We start from the raw sequence: 13,379 nt of genomic DNA on the forward strand, positions 1-13,379 counted from the left end.
ATCGTTATGGGCACATGAGTACAATCTTTGGCTCCTGCATTTGTGGGAGCCCAGCAATGCTGATGGACCCCAATGTCCTGGAAGCTCCCAATGACATCAAGGTCAATGAAATCATCTTTCCATCCCTGGGTAACAAACTGGTCCGTTTTTACAGATGTCCGTAAGTCGATTTTATCCATGTGTCAGAAATCATTCGATATGAAAATTGGTAAATTGGTTTATGATTGTCACATGTACCGAGGTGCAGTGAAAAACTTGTCTTGCATGCTGATTGTACAGATCAATTCATTACAACAGTACATTGAGGTAGTACAAGGTAAAACAATAACAGAAAGCAGGATAAAGTGTTACTGTTATGGTGAAAGTGCAGTGCAGGTAGACAATAAGATGCAAGACCATAACGAGGTAGACTGAGAGGTCGAGAGTCCATCTTATCATACTAGGAAACCATTCAATAGTCTTATAACAATAGGATAGAAGTTGTCCTTGAGTCTGATGGTATGTGCTTTCAGGCTTTTGTCCGATGGGAGGGGGGGAGAAGAGAGAATGTCCCGGGTGGGTGGGGTCTTTGATTATGTTGGCTGCTTTACCGAGGCAGCGAGAAGTGTAGACAGAGTCCATGGAGGTTGGTTTCCATGATGTGCTGGGCTGTGTCCAAAACTCTCTGCAGTTTCTTGCGGTCGTGGGCAGAGCAGTTGCCATACCAAGCCAAGATGCATCTGGATAGGATGTTTTCTATGGTGCATCGATAAAAATTAGAGAGTGTCTAAGGGGAACATCCTGAGGAAGTAGAGGCACTGGTGAGCTTTCTTGGCTGTGGTGTCTACGTGATTGGACTAGGACAGGCTATTGGTGATGTTCACTCCTAGGAACTTGAAGCTCTCAACCTTCTCAACCTCAGCAACATTGATGTAGACAGGATCACGTGCACCACCCCCCTTCCTGAAGTCAATGACATGGTAACCATACCTCCATGGTATTGTAATAAATACCATCAAAAGCACATAAAACTGATAAGAACAATTACTAAAGGTTGAGGTAGAGAGAGGAAACTAGTTCTGTTGTTCGTAGGAATGAACGTATGTATGTATGTCAGACATTTGGATTTAATAATATTATGGGAGCTTGTTTGTACGTACAGAGGTCCATACGTTGGGTGTTCATAACCCAGGGATGGCCTGTATCGTGCTCAGGTGATCTCTCTGGTGCATCAGTGAGCAGTAAATTGCAAGACATGACAGATGTACCGAGGGGCCACTTTAAAAGATCCTGTGCGGAGGAAGATGAGAGTCAGTGTGACTTCGGTCTTCACAGAGAGACCAATCGGGCACAAGAGCAGAGCAAAAGCGGATGACAGCCTTGAGCCCGTGAATACATAGTTCATTGGAGAGGTCCCGTGCAATGAGGCGTCTCTGGACTGTGGAATTAGGCTCTTCACTGATGGGCACGTGCTCACCACCTAATCCCGGGACACTGACTTGTTCTCTGACTCTATTTATGAGCAAACTGGAGAAGGAAACAGAGTGATATGCTGATTGTGGTGAGGTGTGGTAAATTTGGCCAGATATAAACTGGGCAAACCAGTTGTTCAGGATCCATATCCCTCCATGTCTATCCTATCCAAGTACCCGTCCAAATGCCTCTTAAATTGTAATTGTATCTGCCTCTGGCACCTCCTCTGGCAGTTCCAGATACTCACCACCATCTGTGTGGAAAAACTTACCCCTCAGATCTTTAAATTTCTCCCCTCTCACTTTAAATCTGTGCTCTCTAGTTCTAGACTCCCCTGCTCTGGGGAGAAAGTTGCTGATTATCCATCGTATTTATGCCCCTCATAATTTTATAAACCTCTATGAGGTCACTCCTCAGCCTCCTGCATTCCAGAGGCAATAAAGTCAGCCTATCCAATCTCTCCGTATAACTACAACCCTCCATTCCAGGCAACATCCTGGTACTGTTAATTTATGGACAATAGACACACCAAATCTAATTTATAGGTTATTAAACAAAGGTCCTTTCTGCTCTCTGCCATACTACTGAAGATACCATCCCAAAGAAGAGCAGTGGAAACAACCAGTGCCACGGCTAAATTTAATCCTCCAATCAAATCACTGTCGCCCACACATTGTGTGTAAATTGACTGCAGTATTTCTTGCTTTGCAACACCTTAAAGTGCTTTGGGCCATTGGAAATATCCCTTTTAGCTTGTCTCTTTTTGACAGCTGAGCTGATCGTTTGTTAAGGGTGGATGCGGGGACAATGTCCCACCTGTGAAGGAGACCAAGAGGGGAGGGGAGCAGTGGGTCATAAATATAAGATAGCCACTCGTGAATCCAGTGAGGAATTTAAGCGGAATGTCGGGGAAATGAAACTTGGTCCCACAAGGTAAAATAGTTTTGCTCTATTTATTGTCAACCTGGAGAAGGAAACAGAGGGATATGCTGATTGGGTGAGATGTGGTAAGTTTGGCCAGATATAAACTGAGCGAACCAGTTGTTCCGTTTTGATTCTAAAGCCACCTTCCAGATGGTGCTTCAGAACAGAAATTATGTTTGATTTCTCTTTTACAATGCTGCTTGGGTTTTACAGAGAATAGCTTATATAATTGAAGATGCGAAATAACAGATACTGCGTTCTACAACACCCAAGTAAAGACATAATTACAATTCTTGATCAAAGAAATGGGATGTGGCTTAAAATGGTTAGAAGTACACTCTAGAACCAGCTTCAGGGAATAAGATCGCATGCAGTTCAGAGAAATCATAGTTGACAGAGGAGGTTGAAAGAGGCATGCATGTTAATAGAGGAGATGTTTCTATTAATTTTTTGTGCTGGACAGTATTTCTTACCTAATTATCCTTGCAAAGTTGGTGCCTTCTTAACATACAATCCTTCTGGTGAAGGTGCTGTTAGATAGGGAGTTCCGGGATTTGGACCCAGTGATGCTGAAAGACTGGCAATGTAAGTCAGGATGGTGCGTGACTTGGAGGGAATTTGCATGTGGTGGTGTCCCGATTGTGTCTGGTGCCCTACCCCTCCTGACGGTAGAAGTCATGGGTTTGGGATTTGACATTGGAGTAACCTAGTTGAGTAGGTTTTGTAGATGGCATACACGATCGGACTGTGTGCTGATGCTGGACAGAATGTTTAGAATGGTGCGTGGGGTGCTGAATCAAATGGGCTGCTTTGTCTTGGATGGTTAAGATAAGATCAAGATTTCTTTATTAGTCACATGTACATCGAAACACACAGTGAAATACATCTTTTTGCGTAGTGTTGTGGGAGCAGCCCGCAAGTGTCACCAACGTTTCTGGCACCTACTTAGCATGGTCACAACTTCCTGACCCATACGTCTTTGGAATGTGGGAGGAAACCGGAGCACCCGGAGGAAACCGACGCAGACACACAGGGAGAATGTACAAACTCCTTACAGACAGCGTCCGGAATTGAACCTGGGTCGCTGGAGCCATAAAGCGTTACCCTAACCACTACACTACCGTACCGTGTTGAGCTTCTTAAGAATTATTGATGCTTTTCACTTCCAGGCAAGTGGAGACTGTTCCATCACACATCTGACCTGCAGCGCGAAGCTTGGTTATGGTTTGATAGATATACATCAGTTGGTGAGGAACAGGTAGGAAAGTGGAGCTGAGATCATTTTAACCGTGACTTTTCATGAATGATGGAGCAAGTGACTGATTACTGCTCCTTTTTCTTAAATCATAGATTCATAAAGTTATCCAGCACAGAAACAGGCCCTTCAGCCCACCACTTCCGTGCTGACCATCAACAACCCATTTACACTAACCCCATGCACCAGTACCTGATCCGTAGATTTCTATGTCTTGTCGATTCAAGTACTTCCTAAATGTTGTGTGTGTTTCCACCTCCACCACTCCCTCAGGCAGTGTGTTCCACATTTCAACCACACTCTGGGTGAAAAGAATTCTTCCTTAGATCCCCTCTAAACCTTAAACCTCCAAGTTGCTATGTTTTATACCTACTGAGAGTGCTGAGATGACGTCTTGACTCCTGGATTCAGACAGTAAATTGGGAGGATAACAGATGAATAGTGGAGCAAGTTCACAGTGCCAAATGACTCACTCCGGCTCCTATTTGTGATATTCTTATGCTCTGACTAGTCAGATCCTTGATTTATTAAGGTTTACTGTGTGAGCAGACTGTACCTCCACTGACTGATTGAATTGGCTTTGCCACGCAGATCACCTTAACCTAATGGACATTGTCTAGTAGTTTATTTAACAAAAATGTGTATTTGGACACTGTGGGGAGCACTCTTGTCTTGGAATCTGAAAGTTTTGAGTCCAAGATTTATGCTCACTGTTACCACAGTTATAAGACACTGTTATATCTTAATTAGTCACATGTACAGCGAAACACACAGTGAAATGCATCTTTTGCGTAGAGTCTTCTGGGGGCAGCTGCAAGTATCGCCACGCTTCCAGTGCCAACATAGCACGCCCACAACTTCCTAACCCGTACATCTTTGGAATGTCGGAGGAAACCGGAGCACCTGGAGGAATCCCATGCAGACACGGGGAGAACGTACAAACTCCTTACGGACAGCGGTGGGAATTGAACCCGGGTCGTTGGCACTGTAAAGCATTACACTAACCGCTACACTACCATGCCTGCCATCTAACAACAGAACATGATTAAGGGGCTTGAGTTACACTCCTGCTCAATCATTCAGTAGGTAACACAGGATACAGCAGACTCTGGAATCTAGAGCAACACACAAAAGGCGCTGGAGGAACTCAGCGGGCCGGGCAGCATCCGCTGGGGGAGATGGACAGCTGACACCCCGGGTCACTTCTTATAGAGTCACAGAACAGAGAAACAGGCTCTTTGACCTGTTGAGTCCACACCGACCATCAAGCACCCAGTTACACTAGGTCTGTACTCATCCCATTTTGTTCTCCCCACATTCCCATCAGCTGCCTCCACTCTGGCAGGCGCGGTAGTGTAGCGGTTAGCATAATGCTATTACAGCGCCAGTGACCTGGGTTCAATTCTGGCCGTTGTCTGTAAGGAGTTTGTACGTTCTCTCCGTGTATCTGCGTGGGTTTGCTCCGGGTGCTCTGGTTTCCTCCCACATTCCAAAGACGTACAGGTTAGGAAGTTGTGGGCGTGCTATGTTGGCACCCGAAGTGTGGCGACACTTGCGGGTTGCCCGCAGAACACTCTACGCAAAAGCTGCATTTCACTGTGTGTTTCAATGTACATGTGACTAATAAAGATAATCTGATCTCTTATCTTATCATCTACACACTAGAGGCAATTTACAGTGGCCAATTAACTGACCAATCCATGTGCCTTGACAGTAGATGCCTTTGAAACATTTAGTGTTCAGCTTGGAGTTTGGCACTAGGCACCCTTTCTGTGCACTGATCCAACTCTCCCTTGAGACTTCCCCCATCCCAGAAGCAACCCTCAACCAACATCCCTATCCCATCCCACGGCCTCTCCCATCCTCCACCCCACCCATCCCACGGTACCGCAGATATTGAGCTGAACCTGAGAGGCATAACCTGGGTCATGAGGGGTAGGGACAGGGTGAATGCACACAGTCTTTGTCCCAGGGAACACGAATCAAGAACCGGAGGGCATAGGTTTAGGGTGAAGGGGGAAAGGGACCTGAGGGGCAACTCCTTCACACAGAGCCTGGTGGGTTTATGGAACGAGCTGCTAGGGGAAGTGGTTGAGGCAGGTACGATAACAACATTTAAAAGATCTTTGGATAGGGAAGGTTATGGGCCAACCAAAGGAAAATGGGAATAGTTTAGATGGGAAATTTGGTCGGCGTGGATGAGTTGGACCGAAGGGCCTGCTTCTGTGCTGTATTACTCTACAGCCTCTCTCTGGATAGTTGAACCCTGCTACATCAGCCCCTCCTGGCTCTCCCACTGGTTCAAAGCCACTGACCCTCGACTGGATGTCCCATACTGACCGACTGAGCTTGGTTTACCAGTCTCGGTTAGCTGAGCCCTCCTGCCCACTTCTCATCCCTAGCCCCTCCCCAGTGACCCCCTTCCAGCCCTGAATTCCTTTGTGTGACCAATAATCGTTTAAGGCGCCACTGAATTTTCCTGCGGCCAGTCTTTCAGTGAAGGCCGTCGACCCACAAGCTGAGACGCCTCGACAAATGGCTTTCCATATCCTCCTCCGCCCTCCCCTCCCCTCCCCTCCCCTCCCCATCCATCACCTGTTCCTTCCCCTGCCCTTTCCCCTTTCCCCCTCCTCCTACCTCCCTCTCCTCTCCCCTCCCTATCTCTTTCCCTTTGTCATACCTTTTTTACCTTCCCCTCTCCCTTTGTCTCATTCCCTCCCCTTCAACTCATTTCCCTCCCCCCACATTTCCATCATCCCACTTCCCTTTTCCCTCTTGTCTCCCCTTACCTCCTCTCCCTCCTCCCTCTCCTTCTATCTGCTCTCCCCTCCCCTTCCCCTGTCCCTTTACCTCAGGTCCCTTCCTTCCATCTCCCTCTGGGCCTTGGAGACACAAGAGACAGCAGATGTTGGAATCTGGAGCAACAGGCAAAATGCTGGAGGAACTCAGCGGGTCAGGCAGCATCTGTGGAGGGAAATGGACAGTCGAGACCCTTCATCTGGACTGTTCGACAACGGAGTGACTGCTTTGCCGAGCGCCTTCGCTCCGTCCGCAGTGACCGTCTGGATCTCCCGGTGGCCAGCTATTTTAATCCTCCTCCCCATTCCCACACTAACATGTCTGTCCTCGGCCTCCTCCACCGCCAGGGTGAGGCTAAATGCAGACCTCAGGAACAGCACCTCATATTCTGCCTGGGTAGTCTACAATCTGCTGGCATGAACATTGAATTCTCCAGCTTCCCGTAAACTGCCCCCCCCCCCCTTCCGTCCCTTTTCTCCCCTCTCCTGGCCTCCATCACCAGGGCTCTTTCTCCTTCCCAACCCTTTCCATCTTCCCATCACCCACACACACTCATCCCACTGGTTCCCCTACCCCTCTGCCCTCCCCACCTCTATACCAAGCTCCACCTTCCTCTCCTACCAAATTCCACCAGCTCCAACCCTTTTGTCACTTCTACCCGTCTGACACCATTCCCGTTCTCCCCTCCTCCATCTGCCTACTACCCCTCCTAACCTGGATCCACCTATCACCTGACAGCTCTTGCTCCACCCCTTCCTTCCACCTTTTTATACTGGCTATCTCCCCTTTATCTTTCAGTCCAGGTAAAGGGCCTTGACCCAAAATGTTGACCGTCCATTCCCCTCCATAGAAGCTGCCTGACCCACTGGGTTCCTCCAGCACCTTGTGTGAGCTCCTGCTGGGTCTTGTTCCCTAGTGCTCAGTACTGCCACTGACCACCATGTGGTGCTCTTGAGTCCCCCTGGCGAGCCAGCGACAAGAGACAGGTCAAGTATAATAACATTCAGAAGGATTCTTCAAATTTCAGGATAGTTCACAGAAAAAAACATTGTGATAAACCCAAATATTGGTTACTATGCAAAGTAATAAGTTAGATTTTGGGCTTTTAATCAATTCCCACAGCATTGAGCTGTTTCCCTCAGGTCAGGCACTGCTGCTGGATTAGCCAGTGAGTTAGGCCTCATTCTTGGTTAAGAAAGGTTTTTGTCTTCTTATACACGCAAGTAGCTTTGTATTTATTTTCATAAATCTATGTAAAATTACAATAAAAATTGCTGGAAATGAGCAGCACAGTGGCAAAGCTGGCAGACCTGCTGCCTCGCATCCCCAGTGACCCAGGTTTGATCCTGACCTCGGGCGCTGTCTGTGTGGAGCTTGCACCTTCTCCCTGTGACCGCATGGGTTTTCCCCTTGTGTCCTCTTGGTTTCCTGCCACATCCTGAAGACCCGTGAGTCTGTGAGTTGGCAGGTTAATTTGACGCTGTGAACTGCACCTGGTGTGGAGGTGAGAGGTAGAATCTGGGGGCCGGGGGTGTGGACGGGCATCTGGAGAGAATAATCAAAAAAAAAACTGGGTTAATGTAGGGTTAGTGTAAATGAGTGCATGGACTTGGTGGGCTGAAGGGCCTGTTTCCGTGGTGTTCTCTCTATATGATCAGCAGGACAGGAAGCATATGCAGAGAGGAAGTAGAGTTAACTTTTCAGGCTTTCTTTGGATCCAGGATTGGCAAGGTGAAGAGAAAGGAAGCTCCAATAAAGAAGGGTTAAGGATTCAGACTCAAAATCAGGTTTATTATCACTGACATATGACGTGACATTTGTTGTTTTGCAGCAGCAGTACAGTGCAAAGATGTAAAAACCTATCAATTACAAAAATGAATAAATAGTGCAAAAAAAAAGGAATAACGAGGTAGTGTTCATGGACCGTTCAGAAATCTGATGGTGGAGGGGAAGAAGCTGTTCCTGAATCATTGAAGGGCACTCCTGTACCTCCTTCCTGATGGTAATAATGAGAAGAGGGTGTGTCCCAGGTTGAGAGGGTCCTTAGTGATGGATGTCACCTTCTTGAGGCACCGCCTCTTGAAGATGTCCTCCATGGCGGGGAGGGTTGCGCCCGTGATGGAGCTGAGTCTACAACCCTCTGCAGCCTCTTGCGATCCTATGCATTGGAGCCTCCATACAAGGCGGTGATGCAACCAGTCAGAATGCTCTCCAACATACATCTGTAGAAATTTGTAAGATTGTGGTGCAAGTGAAAATGGGGGTGGTGATTGGACAAGTAGAGAAAGAGGAGGTCTAGAGGAGGTGTGAGGGGAATGTGGGGAACACACTAGTGCAGCTGGTAGAACTGCTGAACTCCAGGGACTTGTGCTCGATCCTGGCCCCGGGTGTGGTGTTAGCGCATTCTTTCAGTGACCACGTGGATTTCCCCCGGGCACTCTGGTTTCCTCCCATATCCCAAAGACGTGCAGGTCGGTAAGTTAATTGCCTGCTGTAAATTGCTCTCCTTTATGTAGGCGAGTGATACAGTTGACGGGAATGAGGAAAGAATGGACAGTGGGGAAAGATTGGTGTGCTAATGGGATTCCACTATAAACTGGCATGGTCCCCAAGGTTAAATATGGGGAAATAATCTACTGAGTCTGGAAAGCTGCATTAAAAGATCAGGTCCTACTATCTGAGTTGCACTAACCTTCTGTGGAACACCCAGGTCAAAGTAATGTCTGGGTACTCAGTCTGAACCAGATGGGACTTTGCCCCATGTGTCAGGTAGTTTGTCTTTGGGGAGTAGAACAGGCTGGGCCAGGTCTTTGTAAATAAATGCTCATGGGCGTGGAAAAGTGCTTGGACTCCACTAGAGCTGCTCTTGTTGGTTACATTCTCGAGATAGAAGAACTGTTTGAAATCTGAACAAGGTGCATTGGAGTTGGAGGTAAAGATTCTGATCTAAACTCAGTGGATCAATAAATCTTGGCACTTTCACGTCTGACTTGAGGCATTTTATTCCCATCCACCAGTTTTCTCTGATAACGTTTTGTCGCTGAAACCTTTTATTTCTCTTGGACACCTGACAGACTTTCAGAATGAAATTACAGGTAAGAACAAACCCTGGGAGTAAAGCGGGTGAAACTTTTGCTCGCTTTGGCTTGTCGGTTGTTTCAGGAGCTAGAGCAAAGGTTTGACTTGCAAATTTGCCTTCATTATTTTTAACAAGGAAACAAACCGTATATATGAAAACAAAGGAAAATGCAAATCCAGTTGGAAATACAAAATATGCAGGGTGCTGGTAATTGAGCTTTGGGCCAGGTTAATGTTTTTAAAATTCATTCATGGGTTGTACACATCAAAGGCAAGTCTCACATTCATTGCGCAATCAATTGTCCTTGAGAAAGTGGTGGAGATCCTTCATTTACTGACATAGTTGCTCCTACAGCAGAACGTTTGAGGATTTAGACCTAGTATTAAGAAAGAATTAAAGATATATTTGTTGGTTTGCAACTAGGAGGAGGGAGGTGGGGTAGTGGGGAAGGGTGATTCTTGTGCACCTTGTAGGGTGATGAGATAGTGGTGTGGGTGATGGTGTTAGAGAAGATCCCCTCTCCATTACCTGCTAAGAGACAAGGGTCCGGAAATAATGGGGCAAGGCTAGATAATAAATAGCCAACAGAAATGAGTAAAGTGGGACATTCGATGATGTTAGATCAGGGTGTAGTGCAACAGATAACTGTGTCTGAAAAAGTTGGATCTGCTGTTCTTTGGAGACTAGAAGAATGAGCGGTGATCTTAGTGGAAGTCCTGAGGAGGCATGACTGCATATTTCTATTTGTGAGAGAGGCTCGAACGAGGAAATTAAGGAAGCAGTCATTTAAAATAGAGGTATTGGTATTGGTAGAGGTATTGGTTTATTATTATCACTTGTACGGAGGTACAGTGAAAAACTTGTATACCAATTGTACAGGTCAATTCATTACACAGTGCAGGTACATTGAGTTAGTACAGAGTCCATTGATGTAGTACAGGTAAAAACAGTAACAGTACGGAGTAAAGTGTCACTTTGGGTTGTAATGAATTTTTGGAAACCTTACTCTGGAGAGTTGTGAAGGCAAGGTCACTGGAGGTATTTGAATAGATACCTTTTTGAAGAATCGGGGAGTTGAAGGCTGTGATACTGGCACGGAAAAGGAGCTCAGGTCTGGGGTAGATCAGCCAGGATCATATTGAATGGTGGGGCAGGTTTAAGGGTCTGAGGGGCCCACTCCTGCTCCTGTTCTTTATTGTTCTTGCACTCCAGTGGGCCGATGAAAACCAATTGCGAAAAATAATGTCCATCCCAGTGTAGCTCACCTTCTAAGACTATGTATGGTAGGGAAACAGAGTTCGTTACTCAGCATAGGAACAGACAATGGTGAAGCAACATCTGCGGGAAGAGAAGCAAGAGCTAAAGGTTTAGGTCAAAGACCCTTGGTCAGAGCTGGAAGGAGAGAAAATAATTAAGTTGCAGAGAAGATAGGGGGAAGGATGGACATAGGGTGAAGCCAGGGTTGCTGTTATGGTAAGTCATGGATGAAGCCAGTTGGTTATTGAGGAAGTCAGAGTGAGAGAAAAGAGACAAAGGAATGTGTAAAAGTTGTGGAAAGCAGGTCAGAGCTGGACAAGATGCTCAGGCAGAGTCAGGGGAAAGAAAAAAATTGAGTTAGTATTATAAATGGCTGACTTACCACCAAACTGGCCATGAACAGAAACAGTTACCTGAAAGAGTTGAATTTGAAATTGAGACTGGAATGCTGCAAAGTAACTGGACAGAAGTTGAAGTGTTGTTCCTCAAGCTTACGTTGGGCTTTGGGCCACAGAAGTGTCAGTCAGAGTGGGAGTGGGAAGCTCAGGGTCGCTCCGTGGACTGTAAGCAGTTGCTCTGAGAAGCAGTCACTCAATCTGCGTTTGGGTTCTCCATTGTAGAGGAGACCACAACGTGAGCACCAAATGCAGTGCCCTGGATTGGAAGAAGTGAATCACTGTTGTTTGTGACCCCGGATGGAGGGAAACGAAGAGTTAAAGACCGGAACTATTTCGAGACATTTTTCTATTCTACCCCTTTTCTTTATTTTGATGGCGTTCAGACCTGAATGGTTTGGAACAATTGGACACATTCCTGAAGTAAGGAACTTCCAAAAATTTGACCCGGATCACAGTTAAAAATTGAGTTTGCAAAACATCAGTCATGTAAAGATTATACGTTTCATGAAATCATTCCTAAGCTCTTCTCTCTTATGTCTGCTTGGAAGTGTAAAATTCTGCCAATTCTAATTTATTTAACTTGTAAAATTTATTTTCTAATTTAATTGAAGGCATTTGTTTGCAACTATGAAAGATCGCAGTGCATGCAGGTATATTGGTTATCTGCATTACAGATTGAAAAGTACACACATGTCATCCAAAGAACATAAAGGTCTAAGTGTCCATCCATGTCTCAAGCAGAAGTCTGGTTATCGAATGCAGTTCCCTTAAAGTCTTCACAGACAAACCTCTCCAAGGAGTAATTATTCTCAACTACATTCTTCCTTAAACTTCAAAATTGAACTAATATCAACTGATATCCATGTGATTTTGTTCAAAAAAAACTCTTGAAACATTTCCCATTGGTGGATTAACTTCCCCAGTTGTGATTGAAATTACTCTTTTGTCTTATTCAGGAGCTCTGGAAACATCTCACAGTCCAATAACAGTATTTTCATAACATCTGCAAAATCACAAGATACCAGCACAGACTTCTGTGATTTTTCTTAATCTCAGAAATGTCCTTTAACCTCATGTACAGCATTTTTCATTTATCTGTCTCTAATGAAAAAAAAACAATGGTTTGACTGGCAGGTTTTGCCAAAGGGCAGTTTTGCTTTTCCAATTAAAACTTCATTCTTTGATCGTAAGCTGGAAAGAGTGCAAAGAAGATTTACAAGAACGTTGCCAGGACTTGAGGGCCTGAATCGTAGAGAGTTGGGCAGGCGAGGATTTTATTCCTTAGAACATAGGAGACCTTACAGAGGTGTATAAAATCATGCGGGGCATAGATAGGGTGAATGCATATGTGCTTTTTCCCAGCGAAGTGGAACCAAAAACTAGAGGGCATAGGTTTAAGGTGAGAGGAGAAAGATTTAAAAGGGACCTGAGGGGCAACTTCTTCATGCAGAGGGTGGTACGTATGTGGAATGGGCTGCCAGAGAAAGTGGTTGAGGTAGGTACAATAGCAATGTTTAAAAGAAATTTGGAAAAGTACATGGATAGTAAATGTTTAGCAGGATATGGGCCAAATGCAGGCAAATGGGAGTAGCTCAGGTAGGTACCTTAGTCAGCATGGACCAGTTGGGCTGAAGGGCCTGTTTCCCTGCTGTATTGTTTTACAACTCGATAGCAAAATCCAGCATCTCTTTCTGAGGTTGCAATGAACATTCATTATTCCTTTAGATTTCGGTTCAATTCCACCTTGTGCATGTTACTCTGCAAAATAACCAACCAGGCAAAATCTTAAGTCTAAGTTGTCACTATGTTACATGTGCTGTTTGCAGGTGCTCTTAAATTATTTGATTATTTCTAATGATACAAAGGTAATTTTCCTCGGTTTAAAAAGAAAAGAACAGACTTCGTTGTGGCTCCGCTTAGGGGCCAGGTGGCTAATTTGTCACTGTTTGAAATATATCCCTTTAAAGTTAAACAATTTGAACAAAAGTGCTTTCAGTTTATGGAGTTTAGTTCTGAATGCAATAAATTAGAGTTATACAGCACGGAAACAGGCCCTTTGGCTCATCTGGTCCATGCAGACCAAGATGCCCATCTATGCTGGTCCCACTTGCCAGCATTAGCCCATAACCCTCTAAACCTTTACGATCTATGTATTTTTCATAGTCAAAAGTCAAAAGTGCCTTTTGACTTTTAAAACTTACATAAAGTCAGATGT

General features: G+C 45.4%; 1 protein-coding gene across 1 annotated transcript in view; it reads left to right on the top strand.

Moving 5' to 3' along the window:
• Positions 1-3,446: 3,446 nt before the first annotated feature.
• LOC127584866 (microfibril-associated glycoprotein 4-like) overlaps positions 3,447-13,379 on the top strand; it is a 28,512-nt gene continuing 18,579 nt past the window's right edge. Inside the window, exon 1 of the mRNA XM_052041834.1 lies at positions 3,447-3,634. The gene's annotated coding sequence lies outside the window, so the exon portion shown is untranslated. The remainder of the gene's footprint in view (positions 3,635-13,379) is intronic.

Source organism: Pristis pectinata, chromosome 31 (assembly GCF_009764475.1).
Source record: "Pristis pectinata isolate sPriPec2 chromosome 31, sPriPec2.1.pri, whole genome shotgun sequence".
Taxonomy (NCBI): domain Eukaryota; kingdom Metazoa; phylum Chordata; class Chondrichthyes; order Rhinopristiformes; family Pristidae; genus Pristis; species Pristis pectinata.